Consider the following 18,238-nt stretch of genomic DNA (forward strand, 5'->3'; position numbering starts at 1 on the left):
GGCCACTCTGCTTTCTGGTCGAGCCCCATAGGTCTGGCTGAGTAGGAAGAACTGTGTGGCGAGAGCTTGGCTTCAGCGCAGCTGTGTTCTTGCATCTGCTTCCTTGCTAACCTCCATAAGAGGGAGGGTCGATGAAGGATGGTGGGGCTCCCCTCCCCACCCCAGGAGCCGCGTGTGGGTTGTAGGGAGGAGTGGAGAGCGCTGAGCTGGTGAAGGCTGGGGCTTTGTGGGTCTTTAGGGCCCGTGGAGTCGGGGGAGTTTTCCGAAGGGTGTTAGCATCACATTTGTGTTTTGGTTCCGTCACCCTGGTTCAGGGCTTCCCTGGTGGCTCAGGCGGTAAAGAATCTGTGTGCGTTACAGGAGACCAGAGTTCAGTCCCTGGATCGGGAAGATCCCCTGGAGAAGGGAATGGCTACCCACTCCAGTATTCTTGCCTGGAGAATTCCATGGACAAGAAGCCCGGTGGGCTACAGTCCTTGGGGTCTCAGAGAGTCGGACAGGGCTGAGCGACTGAACAATGACAGTGGCCCTGGTTCAGCCTTCATTGTACTGAAGAGGGCAGACAGAGGCAGGGACGCGAGTTAGGAGCTTGTCCAGTCGTCCAGGCGAGAGATGCTGGTGGCCCGAGCAAGGCTGGAGCACTCCGAAGGTGGGTGGGTTGACAAGGCACCCACAGCTGGCCCCGGAGGACTTCCGTGTGTTCAAGATCAGAGGCCCCCGCCCGCAGTCCTACAGGGGGTTATGTGCGTGAAGAGTGAAGGCTGAACATTAGTTGCGCAGACCGAGGAACCCCTCAAGTTGGGGCTGGTGAAGTTTTCTTCGCTGGATTAGATCATAACTCCCAAGGCTTATAAAAGCCCACTGTTTGCCCCACAAAGGCCACGAGCATGAGGGACACACAGTGTGTTCCCGCGTCATGTCGCAGAAATGCAGACCAGTGCCGCGTGCTGTCAAAACTCCAATCAGATTGGTGCCTTTGTCGAGTAATCAATGGATTCTTTTGTCCACTTCCGAGCACAGGATTCCTTTCCCCTTCAGTGGTGTGTTTGAAGTGTTTTTCTCGGAGGAGGAATGTCTGCCTCGTGTAATCCATCCATTCCCCCGCTCCCCCTTGTAGCAACGTTCTCATGAACGGAGCCTTTGTGCAGGCCTCGGTCACCCGCGGATCTCCGCTGGAGATAAAACAGGTGCAGTCGCCCTCGCTCGGGGTTGTCAATTATTTTTCTGAGACTGTTGGAGGCAGTGTTCAGAATTTCGTTACACTGCAGACGGACTGTCAATTGGCAGTCCGTGGTTCCGATGCAAGTGCCATGTGGAAGAGTGTGGGTTTGGTGGGCAGAGAGCCCTGGGTTTGAGGAGACCTGGCCCCCCCAGCCTGAGCTCCATCCTCAGGCTTGCTGTCTGCCCCACCCCTCCCACCTCGTTTCATCCCGTTTTAGGAGAGAAACAGCGACACTTCCTCATGGGCCGGTTGGGAAGATGGTCTTGGCCAGGTGTTTCCCATCTCTGGCCTCTAAGGAAGGGCTGACGCTTTGCTCGGTGCTGACCAGCACGCCAGGGGCTCACCTGCAGATAAAGGGTGCTGAGGGCGGCTGCCTTACAGGGGACTTCGCAACGTGTTTTCAGAGTACCTTTTATTGTCTCTCAACCGTAAGGCTAAGAGAGAAAGCAATGTGAATTACTGATTGGCAAAAACAGGAACTCTTGCACAGTATTGTCACAGAGAGACAAGGTTGATTTGGGCAGGGGGCAGATGATGAAACGAGTAATCTTGAATTAGAGAATAAAATAAAATTCCTCTACAGCATCAGGGGTGATGTGGAAATGAGGGAAAAGATTCCCTCTTTTGTTGGATAGACTCCAGCTACAGTCTCTTCTTTTAAAAACCTTCAAGTGCTACGTCGCTTCCTTTGGGAATGGTTTGCTCTGGTTTTCTGATTGTGTGCAGAAATAATTGGGATTCATAGGAAGAAATTCTGTTTCTCCCTCTAGATGAGTGTTATGAAAGTATGGCATGTGACTAGTGTTATGAGTGTGTCATGTGACTAGTGTTATGAGAATGCATCCCTGTGTTTTATATGTATATATCACTTAAATTGAGTGTAGCTAATAGGAATATTGGGAAAATTTCCATCTCTTGTCCCCAGTTTCCAGATTAAAAATACGAAATGATCTTCGTACCCATGCCGGTGGTTGGAAATCGTGGCTGGGCTCTTACATCCAAGCTGCCGTCTGATGAAACAGGGGCTGTGAAAACAGTGCAGCCCTGTTTTGTGAAAGCAAGTGCGAGGTTATGTCCTGGCAAATTTCAGATAAATGTCGTACTGGCAGGCGTCCGGTCTGTTGTCTTTTCCGCCTCCCAAAACTTCTAATTGAATTTGAACCACCCATTTTAAAAATTCTGATTCTAATGTAATGTCTGTGATTTTGTTTGGTTTTCAGAAGGAAGAATCTTGTGTCCTCCTGTTGGGGTGTTTAAGGAACTCATATTGACCGATTCCTCTGACTTGTTATAGTCTCACAAATGGATCCCAATGTTGTAAACTTCAGAGGATGTCTGGATGGCAGAGTTTGAAACTCAAGTCGTCCAAAAGAGAGTCTGGGGAATCTTACCTTGTTCTCTGTTTTGTAGAGACAACTGCATTTAATAACGTTTCTCATTATTGGCTCAACGGAGTCTGCATGTTCAGGAAAAGATCTTTCCACTTGCCATTTTTAAATGTCAGATATTTAAGGCATGTTGAGGCCCAGATAACGAGGACTCTTGAAATGAAAATTTAATTTCACATCTCCTTGGACAGGAGCTTGAAGGGGGAACTTGAAAATGACAGGCCTCATCTTTCGTTATTTCTCTAGCATTTCTAACTCCATTTAAAGAGTGCCCTCTAGCTCCGATGTTTATTGACTATCAAGCCATGTATATGTGGATGCTGGCAGAGTCATTAGAAATGGCGGTTGGGAGAGGGGAGACCAGACTACATGATTGGGTGGTCTGAGGTGCAAAGTGGGCAGGCACCCGGTGAGCGGTCGGGAGGCCTGGCTACCTGTTCTGCGTTGGAAATGACCGAGTTGGTGTCCTCCTGTGTGCTTGGCACTGTCCTAGCAGCCTTCCCAGATAAAGGGTTCTATTTCTATTCACTGAGAGGGAAATTGAAGCTTACTCATGTGTCCGAGGTCATGGCGCTGGAAGTACCCCTCCTCCCTTGTGACGTCAGATGACTCACGCATATTGGATCCTAGCTGCCTCCTCTCTCCAAAGGGTTGGCGTATGTCATCAGTAGTATCTCTTGAACTAGAAATTTCTGTACTTTTCATAATTGTTTTGGGAAAAGGGCAGTTTCCTTCCATATTTCTTATCAGCAGTGATGACAGTTGGCTCTGAAACAGGCTCTAAGGGCGTCTGGGTTACAGTATTTCACAGACCCAGTGCCAGGGATGATGGGATACTGTTTGAAGATCATCCAGTAAGGCTCCACAGGGCAGAGGGGCAGGAGAATGTTAATGCTCTGGGGACCCCCATGGGCCGGGCTGGCCTGTGTTCTGCGTTCATGTCTTCGGAAGCTGTGAGAGACGGAGGCATCGTCAGGGAGTAGGATCAATCCTTGCTGCCAGTGGTCCTCATAAAGGGGTCGTGGTGGTGGGTGTGTGGCAGGCAAGCCAAAGGATTTCCACAGGGAGGCTGGAGGGCCCGAGGGCCAGCTTTAGAATTTTGCGGATACCCAGTCCTAGAACCATAAGGCTCTGTGTTGTCCCCGCTTGGGTATGAAGGGAATTAACTAACATTATCTAGAAATTGGCCTTTTCCCTGCGCTCTCTTAGTAGGCACCTAAAATACTACTTTGTTCTTGTTGTTCAGTTGCTAAGTCGTTGTGTCTGACTCCTTGCGACCCCATGGACTATAGCACTCCAGGCTTCTCTTTCACAATCTCCCAGAGTTTGCTCAAACTCATGTCCATTGAGTTGGTGATGCCATCCAACCATCTCATCCTCTGTCATCCTCTTCTCCTCTTGCCTTCAGTCTTTGCCAGCATCAGGGTCTTTTCCAATGAGTTGTCTCTTTGCATCAGGTGGCCAAAGTATTGGAGCTTCAACATCAGTCCTTCCAATGAATATTCAGTTGATTTCCTTTAGGATTGACTGGTTTGATCTCCTTGCTGTCCAAGAGACTCTCACAAGTCTTTTCCAGCACCACAGTTCAAAAAGGCGCTCAGCATTTTTTATGGTCCAACTCTCAGATCCGTACATGACTACTGGAAAAACCATAGCTTTGACTATATGGACCTTTTTGGGCAAAGTGATGTCTCTGCTTTTTACTACGCTGTCTAGGTTTGTCATAGCTTTCCTTTAGGTTTTAGTAAGTCATGGTTTTCCACCTGGATATAGACTGAGTGCTTTTTTTGACTGTTTTTGTTGTTGGAATTGTATGTGGAATGAATCTGTTTTGACTTTATTTTTTGGGGGGACCAAAACAGAATATTCTGCCCCAAATATTATTTTATGACTACGTATTGAGAGCAGTATCGTTTTTATTTTCCAGTTTGTTCTTATCTTACCAAGCTCTTTGAGGCATTCTGGAGTTCAGAGAAGATGCTAGGTTGTCTCAGTTCAGTTCAGTCGTGTCCAACTCTTTGCGATCCCATGGACTGCAGCACGCCAGGCTTCCCTGTCCATCGCCAACTCGCTCGCTCAAACTCATGTCCATCGAGTCAGTGATGCCATCCAGCCATCTCATCCTCTGCTGTCCCCTTCTCCTCCTGCCTTCAGTCTTTCCCAGCATCAGGTTATCTACTTTATTTTAAAATTATTTATTGGATGTCCTGATTATAAAAGTATTTGTTCACTGAAAAGAAGTCAGAAATCATTGGGTAAAAATGACCCACCGTCTCACTGGCCTGAGGTAGGAGCAGTCACGGTTTTGGCATGTCTGGACCTCGCCCTCTGCACATCCCCGTCCTGCTGGGAGGCAGCTGCTCGGAGGGCAGAGCTGAGCCCGTCTTGGTGGTACTGAGTTCCCAGCACCTGGGGGGCCTTGGTGCGCGCTGCGCGCTCCAGAACGGTGCGTCGGATGTGCAGTGCTGCCAGTCAGCATGCAACAGAGGGGACCTCACCCTGGGAACTGGCCCCCCAGGGGTGGGAGCTAAAAGAACAAAGCATCCGCAGGAAAGAGGCACCACCCTCGGGCCTGGGGGAGCCCAGGGGAGAACTGGAGTGGCCTGGACCTGGGGCCGTGGGTGGCCCAGCCAGGACGGTGCTGACCCCCGCGGGGGGTGTGCTGTCCACTTGTGGCAGGAACTGCTGGGTGGGCCTGGGGTGGGGGGGACGCTGAAGGCCTGGAAGAGGCTGGGGTCTCTGGTGGTGCCGGGGCGACACTGACCAAGGCAGGGAGGAAGCTCTCTCCTCTCGGCAGGAAGCTGGCCAGAAAGGGGCGCCGGGAAATGCAGTTTGTAGGTGCTGTTCCAGCATCCCGGGGCAGAGAAGGGAAGGGGTGGCTTTGGAGGCGAGGAGACAGCAAACAACCAGCCTGCCTGTCATTTTAAAGAGTTCGATCTGGAGTCCGGTTTTGCTCTGGGCTGCGTCCTCTGTGCTCAGTCCTGTCCCGCTCTTTGTGACCCCACGGATTGCAGCCGCCAGGTCCTCTGTCCATGAGGTTCTCCAGGCAAGAATGCTGGAGTGGGTTGCCAGGCCCTCCTCCAGGGGAGCTTCCCGACCCAGGGATTAAACCCACATCTCTTGTATCTCCTGCTTTGGCAGGCTAATTCTTTACCATTGCACCACCTGGGAGGCCCAGTTGTGCTCTGTTCTAATGAAATTTACATTTTTACTGCGAATAATACATCATGGGCATCTTCAGTATCAGCAGAGACAGCTCTGTATGCTTTCTCTAGGGCCCCGAATCTGGAGTCAGATTCCAGGTGAACTGCTCATTAGCTGTATGACTGGTCAGTTTATTTAATGATTTAGGCAACATTTTCCTCATTTGTAAAATCTACCGAATTGTGAGGATTTAATGAGATTATGTCTCAAAATATGATCACTTTACCCAGGCTGTGACAGTACATGATGGTGATAATAAAAATAATAATGACAGTTATCCAATCATTCCCAGATGATGTTTAATGAATTTTTTTTTGCCTTGATGAATATTCATGTACATCTTTGCCTACTTGTCTGGATCTTTCTGCAAAAAGTGGATTGTTGGCATCAAAGTCTTTGCTGCTCAAAGCTGGGCTGGTCATATATTGATATTTTACCAGATTGCCTTCTAGAACTATTATATCAATTTTTAATCTGACATATAACAATACCTGTCTCCTCTATACTCTCACCAGTCTGGATATGGTTATTCTGTTTGCTTTTCATCAATCTGCTGGGTTGAAAATGTTTGCTCGTTTTTGTTTGCATTCTTTTTATTATTGACAAGTTTGAAATTGTCTTTCCGAGACTCAGGTGACAACAGTTCCACTTTGTCATCAAGTACCTGCGGCCTGGACTGCTCACTGGCAGGTCCAGCAAGATCAGTTTTCTCAGACTCACTCAGCATCGCTTCTCTCCCTAGAGAACAGGATTAGAGGAGTCATGCCCATCTCACGGGGTGACGGTGGGGGCTAAGAACGTACCAAAGTGCCCAGTCAGCGCCAGACTTTGGGTAGCTACCCTCCCGGCTAACTTGTTAACTTCAGCTCTTCCTCCCGTTGTTGGTCTGTTGGTTTTAGAAAGGTGAGTTGGAGAGATCAGCAGCTTGAAGAGGGGGTTTTGAGAGACAGGGCATTGCTGAGTAGGGGTGAAGTCCAGCATGGCAGCGGGTAGCTGAGGTGGAGCGTGGGTGATGCTTGTGGATCTCATGCCCATCTGTGAACAGAGGCACCCGTGGGCTTGGGCCCTGACATCAGGCAGGTTCAAGAAGGGTCTGAGCCAGGGAGGAAGGTTCCAGAGTCACCTCTGAAGAGGGGAAGGGATGGGGCGTTGGGTGGTTGGCCAGGCGGTCTGTAGATAGAACGGCAGAGTGAGCGCTTTATGTCAGCAGGGGACCCCGCGGTATGGAGGTGGGAAGCCCCAGTTCCGGCCCGCCCGCCCCGGGGCCTGTCCTCTGTGCTGAGCCATGCTTCCAGTGTGAAATGGACGCGGGGGGAGCGTTTGTAAAAGGATGAAGATGAAGGCCGTCCGATGGGCTCGTGCAGAGGTGGGGAGGGCCAGGAGTGGGGCAGGCCTGCTGCGGCCCCGCGGGCCCGCGCGGTCCAGACTGGGTGCCGGCCCTGTGCTTGGTTTAATGCCCTTGAAATTTCACAGTCTTGAAAGTTTGGGACAAAGGGCTCATGTTTTCATTTTCCACTGGGCCCTGCAAACTGTGTAAGCTTCCAGAAAGGACGTGTGGAGCAGAGGTGTGCCGGCAAGTGGACCCAAGTGGGCGCGGTTGGAGGCAGGGCCCCCGGAAGCTCCGTGCTGGAGGCGGAGGTTCGCTGTCTCGATCCAGGCGGAGCCCAGTGAGCTTAGGCTGGTGGCGGCGGCCCCTGGACTGGGAGGGTTTTCCTGGCGAGAGACAGAATGCTCTGCACTGCAGTGGATCCCTTCAAGGATGTAGTTGCACCGGCTCGGGTTCTAGAATGGGCTTCTCCAGGCTGGCACTGTTGACTGTCGTGTGTGTCCTGTCTCTTTCTGACCCCGTGACCTGTAGCCCATCAGGCTCCTCGGTCCATGGGATTTCCCAGGCAAGAATATCGGAGTGGGTTGCCATTTCCTCCCCCAGAGGATCCTCCTGACCCAGGGATTGAACCCGCGTCTCCTGCATGGCAGGCGGATTCTTTACCCACTGAGCTATCAGGGACTCTTGGGCTGGGTGATTCTTCGATGTTGGGGGCTGACTTGTGAGACTGGAGTGGGGCCCAGCCCTCATGGCCTCATTTTAACTTTAAACACCTCCTGCTAGGCCTTACCTCCAAATAGAGTCACATCGCCAGGGGCAGGGATCTGGGGCTTCAACATACGGATTTCGGGGTGGGGGTAGAGGAGGACCACACATAGCTTAGCCCATAGCTCTGATCTAAGTTTATGGTTCTGTGACAGTAGGCCGAGGGACAGCGGCTTGTTAGGTCTTTCTTAGAAGAAAGGTGAGTCTGTATTTTGGCTGTTTGAAGATCTCATTATCAGATTGCTGTAAGAAGTTGCTAAGACTTTAAATGTCCCTTGACCTGATGATGCACTGCTGATGGTCTCACATGTACAAGGAGACGAACCTTTATCCTGAGTGCAACCACACAGATGCTTTCTGATAAACCTCCTTCCAGCTGTATCATTACATAAATGGGAAGGGACAGAAAAGGAACACTGCACAGGGGAAAAAAATATGACATTAAAAGTGACATTTAAAGGACTTCCCAGGCAGTCCAGTTGTTAGGACTCCACTCTCCCCGTGACATATAGTCAAAGCTGTGGTTTTTCCAGTTGTCACATACAGATGTGAGAGCTGGACCATAAAGAAGGCTGAGTGCAGAAGAATTGATACTTTCGAACTGTGTTCTTGGAAAAGACTCTCGAGAGTCCCTGGGACTGCAAGAAGATCAAACCAGTCAATCCTAAAGGAAATCAGTCCTGAATATTCATTGGAAGGACTGATGCTGAAGCTGAAACTCCAGTACTTTGGCCACCTGATGCGAAGAACTGACTCATTTGAAAAGACCCTGACGCTGGGAAAGATTGAAGGCAAGAGGAGAAAGGGACGACAGAGGATGAGATGGTTGGATGGCATCACTGACTCAATGGACGTGGGTTTGAGCAAGCTCTGAGAGTTGGTGATGGACAGGGAGGCCTGGTGTGCTGCAGTCAGTGGGGTCGCAGAGTCGGACAACTGAACTGAGCAACGGAACTCAGTTGAGACTGAGCAACTGAACTGAACAGTTTACCAACTTGCCTCTCCTTTGACTCTACCAACACACAGTCTAGGAGACACCCATGCCAACCTCTTCCTGCTTCTAAATGAGATCTTGTCCCCTGCAGAGATACATTTTATACCTTTTGCAAGGCCTCTGCTGTCCCTCAGATCTATCTATAAAGAGCCTGTCCTGTTTATGAGGATGATTTTAAAGTTCTTAAAATTGTTATCAAATGAGAGACAGGAACCAACCATCCATCCACAGGATGATAAAGCTCATGATACAACTGGTCCACTCAGAGGGACCCTGGAGCCAGACCCCTTCCGCAGCCTGGACCGGCTCATTTCTCCTCCTCCCTGCAGACCCCTGAGGGTGCAGAAGAGCGTCAGCCACCTACCCTTCAAGTGGCTGTTCAGAGCCATGAGATTCATGCATTTCCCACCCTGGACCGGTGCGCGTTCCCTGCACGATGCTATGCAGGAAGAGGTGCTGAGAAGCCGCAGGGCTGGCACAGAGCATCTTCCTGGAGTTCCAGTTCTTCGGCAAGTCTTGATGGGTACGGCAGTGGTTCTCCGAGTGTGGGCCCCCGCCCACCCAGCATCACCTGGCCACTTGGTGGAAACGCCCATTTTCAGGTGCCCCTCACACCCTCCAGAAACAGAATCTCTGCGGCTGGGGTCCCGTGCTTTGCACTTACAAACGCCCAGGTGATTCTGAAGCTCCATGAAGTTTGAGAAAGAATATTATATTAAACAAAGCATCGTGCAGCAAAACAGGCAATTTGCATCTGTTCTTAAGACCTCCCATTTTCAGGGACAGGCATAGTCCTCTCTGCCAGGGAAAACTTGGACAGAAAATGTAAGACGCGCCAATGAAATTTCTAAATATGCAGGGGGCCCCAGATCCACATCTCCAACCCTAACCTCCCTTCCTCCTGAATCCCTGAGTCTCTCTCTCTTTCTGAGCCAGCAATGTGGGAAGAAAGACTGGGATCTGTACTCCAAACTGAATAGATTCTCAGTGTTCATCTCCTTCCTCTGTTCCAACACCTCAAAGCTTCGCAATAACTCTTACCAGGAATCACTATGTGGGAGAAAACAAACCCAAACACTCCCAGCAGTTCGTCCAGCGTGGCAAGAGGAAGGGCTCTCACTTTGAGTGTAATTCATGTCCACCGTTAACCCGAGTAGTTTAGCACTTTTTTATTTTCTCCAAAGAGCACTCATTAAACTTTTACAATGAGGAACTGTTTTCATGAGGAGGTAGAAGCAGTTTATGCCACCATAGATTCTTTTCTTTATGTCATCTCATATTTACCCAGTCTTGCCCATTCTTTCTATCCCGTGGTATAGATGTTTTGATACTCAACTGCATCATATATATATGAAAAATATATCTGAATCACCCCCCCAACACCTGCTGCAGTATCTCATTCTCTTCCCGTGCTGACCCGTCAGCCCTCAGACAGCCCTGGTCAGCATCAGCCCAGGGCTCTCTTGTGATCACGGTCCCCTGCTCCACCCTCTGACATAGTCCTCTCTCTGCTCTCAGATGCCACGGGCTCATTTCAAAACTCAGTCAACTCCGTTGCCATTCACACTTGTTCCTGTGTGTCCAGTATGACTTAAAATACTAATCACCAAGTCCAGACCACGCCCACTCCCTATATACACACGTGCGCACGCACACATCCGTACCATGGTGAGTGCCATCACCAGACTACAGCCTTCTCTCTCCCAACTATCCCATCAGTGACAATGCTACAGTGACCGCTGAATTTTCACACTGATTCTGGACCTTCACATTTAGTGACCCTTCTTGGCGCTTGTGGTAAAGAATCCGCCTGCTATTGCAGGAGACACAAGAGATGCAGGTTTGATCCCTGGGTTGGGAAGATCCCCCGGAGGAGGAAATGGCAACCCATTCCAGTATTCTTGCCTTGAGAATCCCATGGACAGCGGAGCCTGGTGGGCTGCAGTCCATGGGGTCACAAAGAGTTGGACACGACTGAGCCCGCGGGCGCACACACATACACACACATACTTGAGCACCTACTGCATGCTAGAAATTTACATTCTGAATTACCACCACTCCTCCCGGACCTCCTGTAACAAACCATGATGCAGAAAAGCATCAGAGTGTATGGAGGCAAAGCTGTGGAGCCTGAATGAACTCTGCGGAGAAAGAGGAAGAGAACAGGTGGGCCAGGTGGACGGGAGCCTGCAGAGCGGTTTTCAGAGGGCTCCCCCCTCCCGTGTTTCCTCTGCGGCAGGAGCAGTCCCTTTCCCACAGCCCCGGTTCCAGCGGTGTGAACAGGAAGGAATGATTTTCAGAATCATTTTGGGGAGAGCACACGAGGAATGCACATTTGGCAAAGAAAGGACTCCCCAAAGCCAAGGTCGTTAGTCACCAGAAAATGACACTCGGGAAAGTTATGAAATCCCCTGCAGAGGTTTTTTTTAAAAACGCAGATGAGATTCTAATCTCTGTACCTGGTTGAGGTGGGGCCTATGCTCTCTAACAGAGTCAAAGTTCAAAGTGCTTTCATAGCTGGAGGAGTCCGTGTTTACACTCATTTACCTGGTGGAGGAGGGGGAAGGGGGCAGGGCAAGATCCCAACTGACAGGGAGTCACTCTGACCCCCACCCCACGGAACCACGGCCCCCTCGTGTGGAAACAGTGCCCTTGGCTTTGGCGCCTGCCGACCCTGGGCACCACGCAGTGACAGCCGGCAGGTACAGGCAGGCCAGCTCACAAAATGTCAGTTACCTGAAGGAAGGGATGCCAGGCACCCATCTCAGAAAAAGCTGTCTGTGGCCCCCTCCTCTACCCCTCAGTAAGCAAATACACAGAGCCATCTAGCCATCTCAGGTCTAAAATGCATTTCCTTGGTCCGAATAATTGGTGCTCTTAATGTTCTCCTTCTAAGCACTTAGAAACAAAGGTTTCCAACAAGTAGTTAAAATTTATCAGAACCGTAAAGGATGGTGGCACCGGCCAGCAGGGCAAATAACAGGTAAATGAACGTACTGACTGCAGAATTAAACGGCACCATCTCTTCACACAGAACGCTATGCAGTTTGGCTATTTACATAGTGAAAGCGAAAAGTGAAAATGTTAGTCACTCAATCGTGCCCAACTCTTTGTGACCCCATGGATGTTAGCCCACCAGGCTCCTCTGTCCGTGGAATTTTCCAGGCAAGAATACTGGAGTGGGTTGCCATTTCCTCCTCCAGGGAATTTTCCCGACCCAGGGATCCAACCCAGGTTTCCTACATTGCAGGCTTTACCATCTGAGCCAGCAGAGAAGCCCTAGATTTACATTTAAATCCTCATCAGCTCCTTTTAACAAGCAAATAATGAAGCATTATAAAGTCTAAAAACTCACCTTTCTTGCAAAAAATTATCTAACATTTCTATTCAATATTCAGTATCAGAATCTTAAGGCCCAGGGTGGGGGACTCCCTCCCCAACCCTGGGCCTTAAGATGGACTGGAAATTTGGGGTGGGTAGATGCAAAGTCTTTAGAATGGATAAACAACAAGGTCCTACTGCATAGCACAGGGAATTATATCTAATCTCCTGAGATAAACCATCATGGAAAAGAATATTTTTTAATGTATATATATAATAGTCACTCTGTTGTACAACAGACATTGGCACAATGCTGTATATCAACTGCGTTTCAATAAAAGAAAAAAAAAAAGAGCTTTACCCAGATAAACTGCATAAATTACCATACCCAGTAAAGTTTCATGTCTCACTATAAAGTTTAAGAGAAACATTTACAGATGCCCATTTCTTTTTCCTTCAAGAAAACAAATTCATAATTTCCACAGTGTTCATCAATTTTAAATCTGTGCATTTTTCTAAAAAATTTTTTCCCCAAGCAACATCTCCGTTTAAGAAAATCTGTCAGACCCATTTAGTGGCTTCTTCACAAAAGTTCACACCCCTGAGGTCTGAGCAAAATCCTCTCAGAAAGAAGTAAACTAGGGCAACCGCGTTAGCATTGAAATCCTAGCGGAAGAATCTCGAGGTTGTGTCAAATTGCTGTGACTCTGGATGAATCCACAGAATTTAAAAATGCCCCAGGAACATAAAACGCCCTCCCCCTGGAGGAGTCTTACCAAGAGGCATTAATTCCTTACGTGCAAGCCATCTCGATTAGGCGAGTATACTAAACATTAAAGGTGAGATAACACTGGGGAACTCAAGGGCACCGGTGGTTCTGGAGAGCACGTGGAAGTGCCGGCTGCCCCCGAGGTGACTTTCCACCGCCAGCTGACAGGGAAGAGGGGAGTAGCTTTAACTCACTCCCCGCCAAGTGCAGCCCAGGTCAGCCCAGGTCGGGCAGGCCCCTCGAAGGAGCCCCAGTGCCGCCTCCTGTCCCATCGCAGCTGCGGAGGAACCTGCCACCTTTCAGACTCTCAGAGCCCCACACCTCACCTCTGCAAGGAGCATTATGACTGAGGCTCAGAGAACTCCGCGGTCAGCGCCCTTCCTGGGTAAATGCTTAGAGGGACACTCTGTCTTAGATGCACCCCACACCTTTTTTTTTTTAACATCCCCCCACCCCAGCACGTGGTATATCTTGGTTCTCCAACCAGGGATCGAATTCCATGCACTGGGAGTTGTTCAGTCACTAAAGTCTTGTCCACTGGAAAAACCATAGCTTAGACTAGATGGACCTTTGTTGGCAAAGTAATGTCTCTGCTTTTCAATATGCAGTCTAGGTTGGTCATAACTTTTCTTTCAAGGAGCAAGTGTCTTCTAATTTCATGGCTGCAGTCACCATCTGCAGTGATTTTGGAGCCCAAGAAAATAAAGTCTGTCACTGTTTCCATTGTTTACCCATCTATTTACCATGACGTGATAGATCGGATGCCCTGATCTTTGTTTTTTGAATGTTGAGTTTTAAGCCAGCTTTTTCACTCTCCTCTTTCACTTTCCTCAAGAGGCTTTTTAGTTCTTCTTCACTTTCTGCCATAAGGGTGGTGTCATCTGCATATCTGAGGTTATTGATATTTCTCCCAGCAGTCTTGATTCTAGCTTGTGCATCATCCAGCCTGGCATTTCGCATGATGTACTCTGCATAGAAGTTAAATAAGCAGGGTGACAATATACACCCTTGACCTACTCCTTTCCCAATTTGGAACAGTCTGTTGTTCCATGTCTGGTTCTAACTGTTGCTTCCTGACCTGCATATAGATTTCTCAAGAGGCAGGTCAAGTGGTCTGGGAGTTCCATCTTTTTAAGAATTTTCCACAGTTTGTTGTGATCCACACAGTCGAAGGTTTTGGCGTAGTCCATAAAGGAGAAGTAGATGTTTTTCTGGTATTCTCTTGCTTTTTCTTTGACCCAGTGAATGTTGGCAATTTGATCTCTGGTTCCTCTGCTTTTTCTAAATCCAGCTTGGACATCTGGAAGTTCATGGTTTACATACTGTTGAAGCCTGGCTTGGAGAATTTTGAGCATTACTTTACTAGCGTGTGAGATGAGTGCAATTGTGCAGCAGTTTGAGCATTCTTTGGCTCTGCCCTTCTTTGGGATTGGAATGAAAACTGACCTTTTCCAGTCCTGTGGCCACTGCTGAGTTTTCCAAATTTGCTGGCATATTGAGGGCAGCACTTTCACAGTATCATCTATTAGGATTTGAAATAGCTTGACTCGAATTCCATCACCTCCACTAGCTTTGTTCGTAGTGATGCTTCCTCAGGCCCACTTGACTTCGAATTCCAGGATGTCTGGCTCTAGATGAGTGACATATTGACTGTCAAACCAAGTGTGAGGTGCTTGGTGTTAAAATTAAATATTAATTTCAAGTTATAGAAAGAAATAGCATCAAATAGAAACAGATCGATCAAATGAATGAAATATGTGCTCTGTGAAGGGGTGGGAGGGAGGGGACCTATGCATACCTATAGCTGATTCACGTTGGAAAGCAGAAACTAACGCATTGTAAAGCAACTATGCAATTAAAAAAAAAAAGAAAACTCTTAGAAAGAAATGGACCTGAGACACGGGCTTAAAAAAGGCTTAAAAAAGTCCAAGAAAAGTTCCCTAAAATGAAAACGTTGTATGCACGGCCCTCCCCTTACCCATTTCCATGGAAACAGCTCACTTCCGTGCAGAGCAAGCCCTGCCTGTTTGTTTGATGGATTCGTTAGAGCCTTCTGCTGCTCTCAGATAAAACTCTGTTTCTGAGACGGAGGACTGGGCATGAGGAAGAAAATAGGGGGTTGTGTGTTGAAACCACAGGGGCTGAACTAGGTGACAATCACACCTCTTAACTTTTAACACCTGCTGAGTCCCAGCTCTCAGTCTGGAACCAGGAAGCTGCAGTTTGCCAGATGTTCAGAAGCGCTGCCAGTGGAACAGCCAAATATTATTCACGATACCCAGTTACCCATCAAATATTTATGAGGGCCTATGTTTCCGACACTCTTCAGGTAAAGGGAGATGCGTTACTGTGTACATTTGAAGGTAGAAAAACAAATGAAAGCAAGTTTGAACTTCATATTGAAATTTCTTCCCTCCTATATTATGTGAAATCCATATTAGGACCATTTGAAAGTAATCAAACTTCATAAAATATTACTGTAAAAGGAATAAATATTTTAAAATGTATTTCATATGGTGTTTCAGAGAACTAGCACCCTAACACCATCTAGCCTCCTGCAGCTGTGTGAAAAAAAGCTTCCAGAACCTTCTTATTTTCCTTTTCCTTTGAAAGCACTATGTTGGAAGTAACATACATTTGTGACTTTCGTTCTGGCATTACTTGGCTATCTCTTTTTGAAGCAGCACACACCCACGTGGTAGTTGAGATTATTTCGTAGTTTGAAAAAAGAGCTGGGGAACTTGACTTTGATATTTTTTTAAAAAAAAATCACAGCACCAATTTAAAAATAATCTTACATATTTTTAGGAGGAAACTGGAAAAATAATTTAGCACAATTCTGATAAGCTCTGAAATAGCATTTTTCAGAGTCGCTATCTCATTAATGAGTTGGTGATATGAGTTATGTCCTTGTAATAACGTGGCATTGCTGGGTAATGAGGCTCAGCTGAAATGTGAAATCTGATAACACACATTTGCACATTTTAAGGAAGCCCAGCTATTAGAAGCAGTGGTTCTGCCCGACATGAGGTCAGTTCAGCCAGCATGCATGTCTCCTTTTAAACGTGAAGCTGCAGTGACCCTGAAGCTGTTGTCTCAGGTGTCCTGATTCCTCGGAGATAAATTACAGGTAAGCATCCCTCACGGTGTGGTGCTGGCTTTTAGCCTCAGGGGTCGCCTCTGGCCTTGACAGTTACACAGGTGCCCTTAACCTTGCACCCCCTCCAGGATCCCGTGGTTGACGCCTGCAGCTCTCCAAGCTTTGTGGCACCGGGTCCCGTGGCCTCTTAGTTTCAGACTGGTCAGCCCAGGTCCACGGGCAGTGTTTCCCCGGGCGAGACTTGCCTCGACTCTCCCTTTGCTGCTGCGACTCTTCTTCTCCGTGTTGTTTGAGTTAAGCTTTTCCTGCAGCGTTCACGCTAACTCTGGCTACTCCTGGAATCAGTGACCTGCTGCCCTCTTACCTGGCTTTTCCCTGGTGTTAATTCTTGGAATGATTCTGGGACCAGCCTGTTGTAGAAGTGTTGCTGTTCTTCATGAAGGGATGTTAAACATCACACATAGAGCCAGTTAGAGCCGCCTTGGACCCTGTGTGGAGTCAGATCAACAAACAGACCCCGCCCCCCCCCAAAAAAAGGATACGGTTGACAAATGCTCTTCGTTCATGTCTTTTTTCTTTAAGTTTTCTTTATTATTTTTGCCTGTCCTGGCTCCCCCTTGCTGCACGTGGGCCCCCTCCAGTTGCGGTGGCGAGTGGGGGCCGCTCTCCAGCTGTGGGGCGCTGGCTCTAGCACACAGGCTCAGCAGGTGTGGTGCAAGGCCTCAGTTGCTCCGTGGCATGTGGGTTCTTCCCCATCAGGGACCGAACCTGTGTCCTCTGTATTGGCAGGTGGATTCCTAACCACTGGACCCCCAGGGAAATCCTTCTTTCATTTCTAATGGTTATTTCATTCATAATGTTTTGAGACTGGCTGAGAGTTAGGACGCATCCAGGTGTATCAACAGCTGTGTTTCCCTGTGAGGTGGACGGGATTGTAATTCTTACTCCTGGGTTTTGCCTTAGAGAAGTTTTACGTATACATGCTTCAGGTGGTGTGTGATCTTGCATAAATCTCAGATGAGTTTTTGGCCCCCCATATGCCGGTCTAAAATAGACCACGTCTCAGAGCTGGGAAGGGAAGCTGGGGACCAGCTGCTTCCTTTGCTTCCTCCCTGGCGGTCCTTCTGGCAGGGATCCCGTCTTCGCTCTCTCTCTGGCACTAACTGGCCAGCTCTCTGCCTTGGGAGGCCCCCTGCTCTGTATCGGACCAGGATTAATGGCCGGAAGTTCCTCCCTCATCGAGGCGCATCTGCCTTCCTGCAGCTTTCACTCCTGGGGTCAAGGTTTGTCCTCCGCAGCCTCAGAATAGAAGGACTTGGTTTCTGCAAACCCACTGCCTTCCTGAGAAAGAATCTGCTCTTTTTTTTTTTTTAAAGCAGGGGGGAGGTTTTAAACATTTGTAAGTCTTCCTCTGATGTTCGTTTACTAACTATCCTGATAGGTACTTAAAAACAATTATTTGACTTGTTAATATGTGTAAGTGGTTTTAAATTAAAAGCATAAAGAAGGCCGTGCAGTAAGATGTGTGTGTGTGTGGTCTGTGTGTGCCTGTCCTGTTTCTCTCTCATACCTCTGTCCCTAACCATCTTATTTCTGTCCTCAGAGTCAGCCAGTGGTACCATTTTCTGGTGTCCTTTCAGAGTTTACTTTGTGATCCACAAACACAGTGTTCACGTGTGTGCGCATCTACATGTCTCCTGTCCCCTTTCTGTGTAAAGAGCGGCATCACCCTGCGTGTTCTCCACTTAGTCATTTCATGTGACAGTACATCTCGGATTTTCAAATCTGTACCTAGAGGGTATCCTCATCCTTACGGTTGTTCAGAGTTCTAGCACATAGATTTTTGTCCTATTTACTTAAAAAAGAAACTGAGCAACCACCTCCCTCCCAAGTCATGCCTCTCGGGTTTGCGTGTACCGCTGGCCCAGGGCACAGTGTGTGGACATTCCCGACTCAGGACTTGGACTAATGCATGTGGTTTACACTGTCACAGAGTTTGAGACATACTGTGCTGAAGACAAAATAAAACCCCCAGGAACGCCCCCCCACCTGCACTTGTGATGCTCTCCCATCCTGTTTCTTCCATCCTGCGCTCTGCATTGACTTCAGCGGCTAAGCACACAACAGCACTCACCGCCGTAAAACTCC

General features: G+C 48.5%; 1 protein-coding gene across 5 annotated transcripts in view; it reads left to right on the top strand.

Annotated features, from left to right (window-relative positions):
- The window catches only part of NEDD4L (NEDD4 like E3 ubiquitin protein ligase), a 365,506-nt gene that overhangs the window by 82,788 nt on the left and 264,480 nt on the right, over window positions 1–18,238 (top strand). Inside the window, exon 1 of one of the 5 annotated variants that reach the window (XM_043889416.1) lies at window positions 16,102–16,120. The exons of the other annotated variants lie outside the window; for them this stretch is intronic. The gene's annotated coding sequence lies outside the window, so the exon portion shown is untranslated. Of the gene's footprint in view, window positions 1–16,101; window positions 16,121–18,238 lie in introns of those variants that run through there. 5 annotated transcript variants of the gene reach the window in all.

This window comes from Cervus elaphus, chromosome 27, assembly GCF_910594005.1.
Source record: "Cervus elaphus chromosome 27, mCerEla1.1, whole genome shotgun sequence".
NCBI lineage: Eukaryota > Metazoa > Chordata > Mammalia > Artiodactyla > Cervidae > Cervus > Cervus elaphus.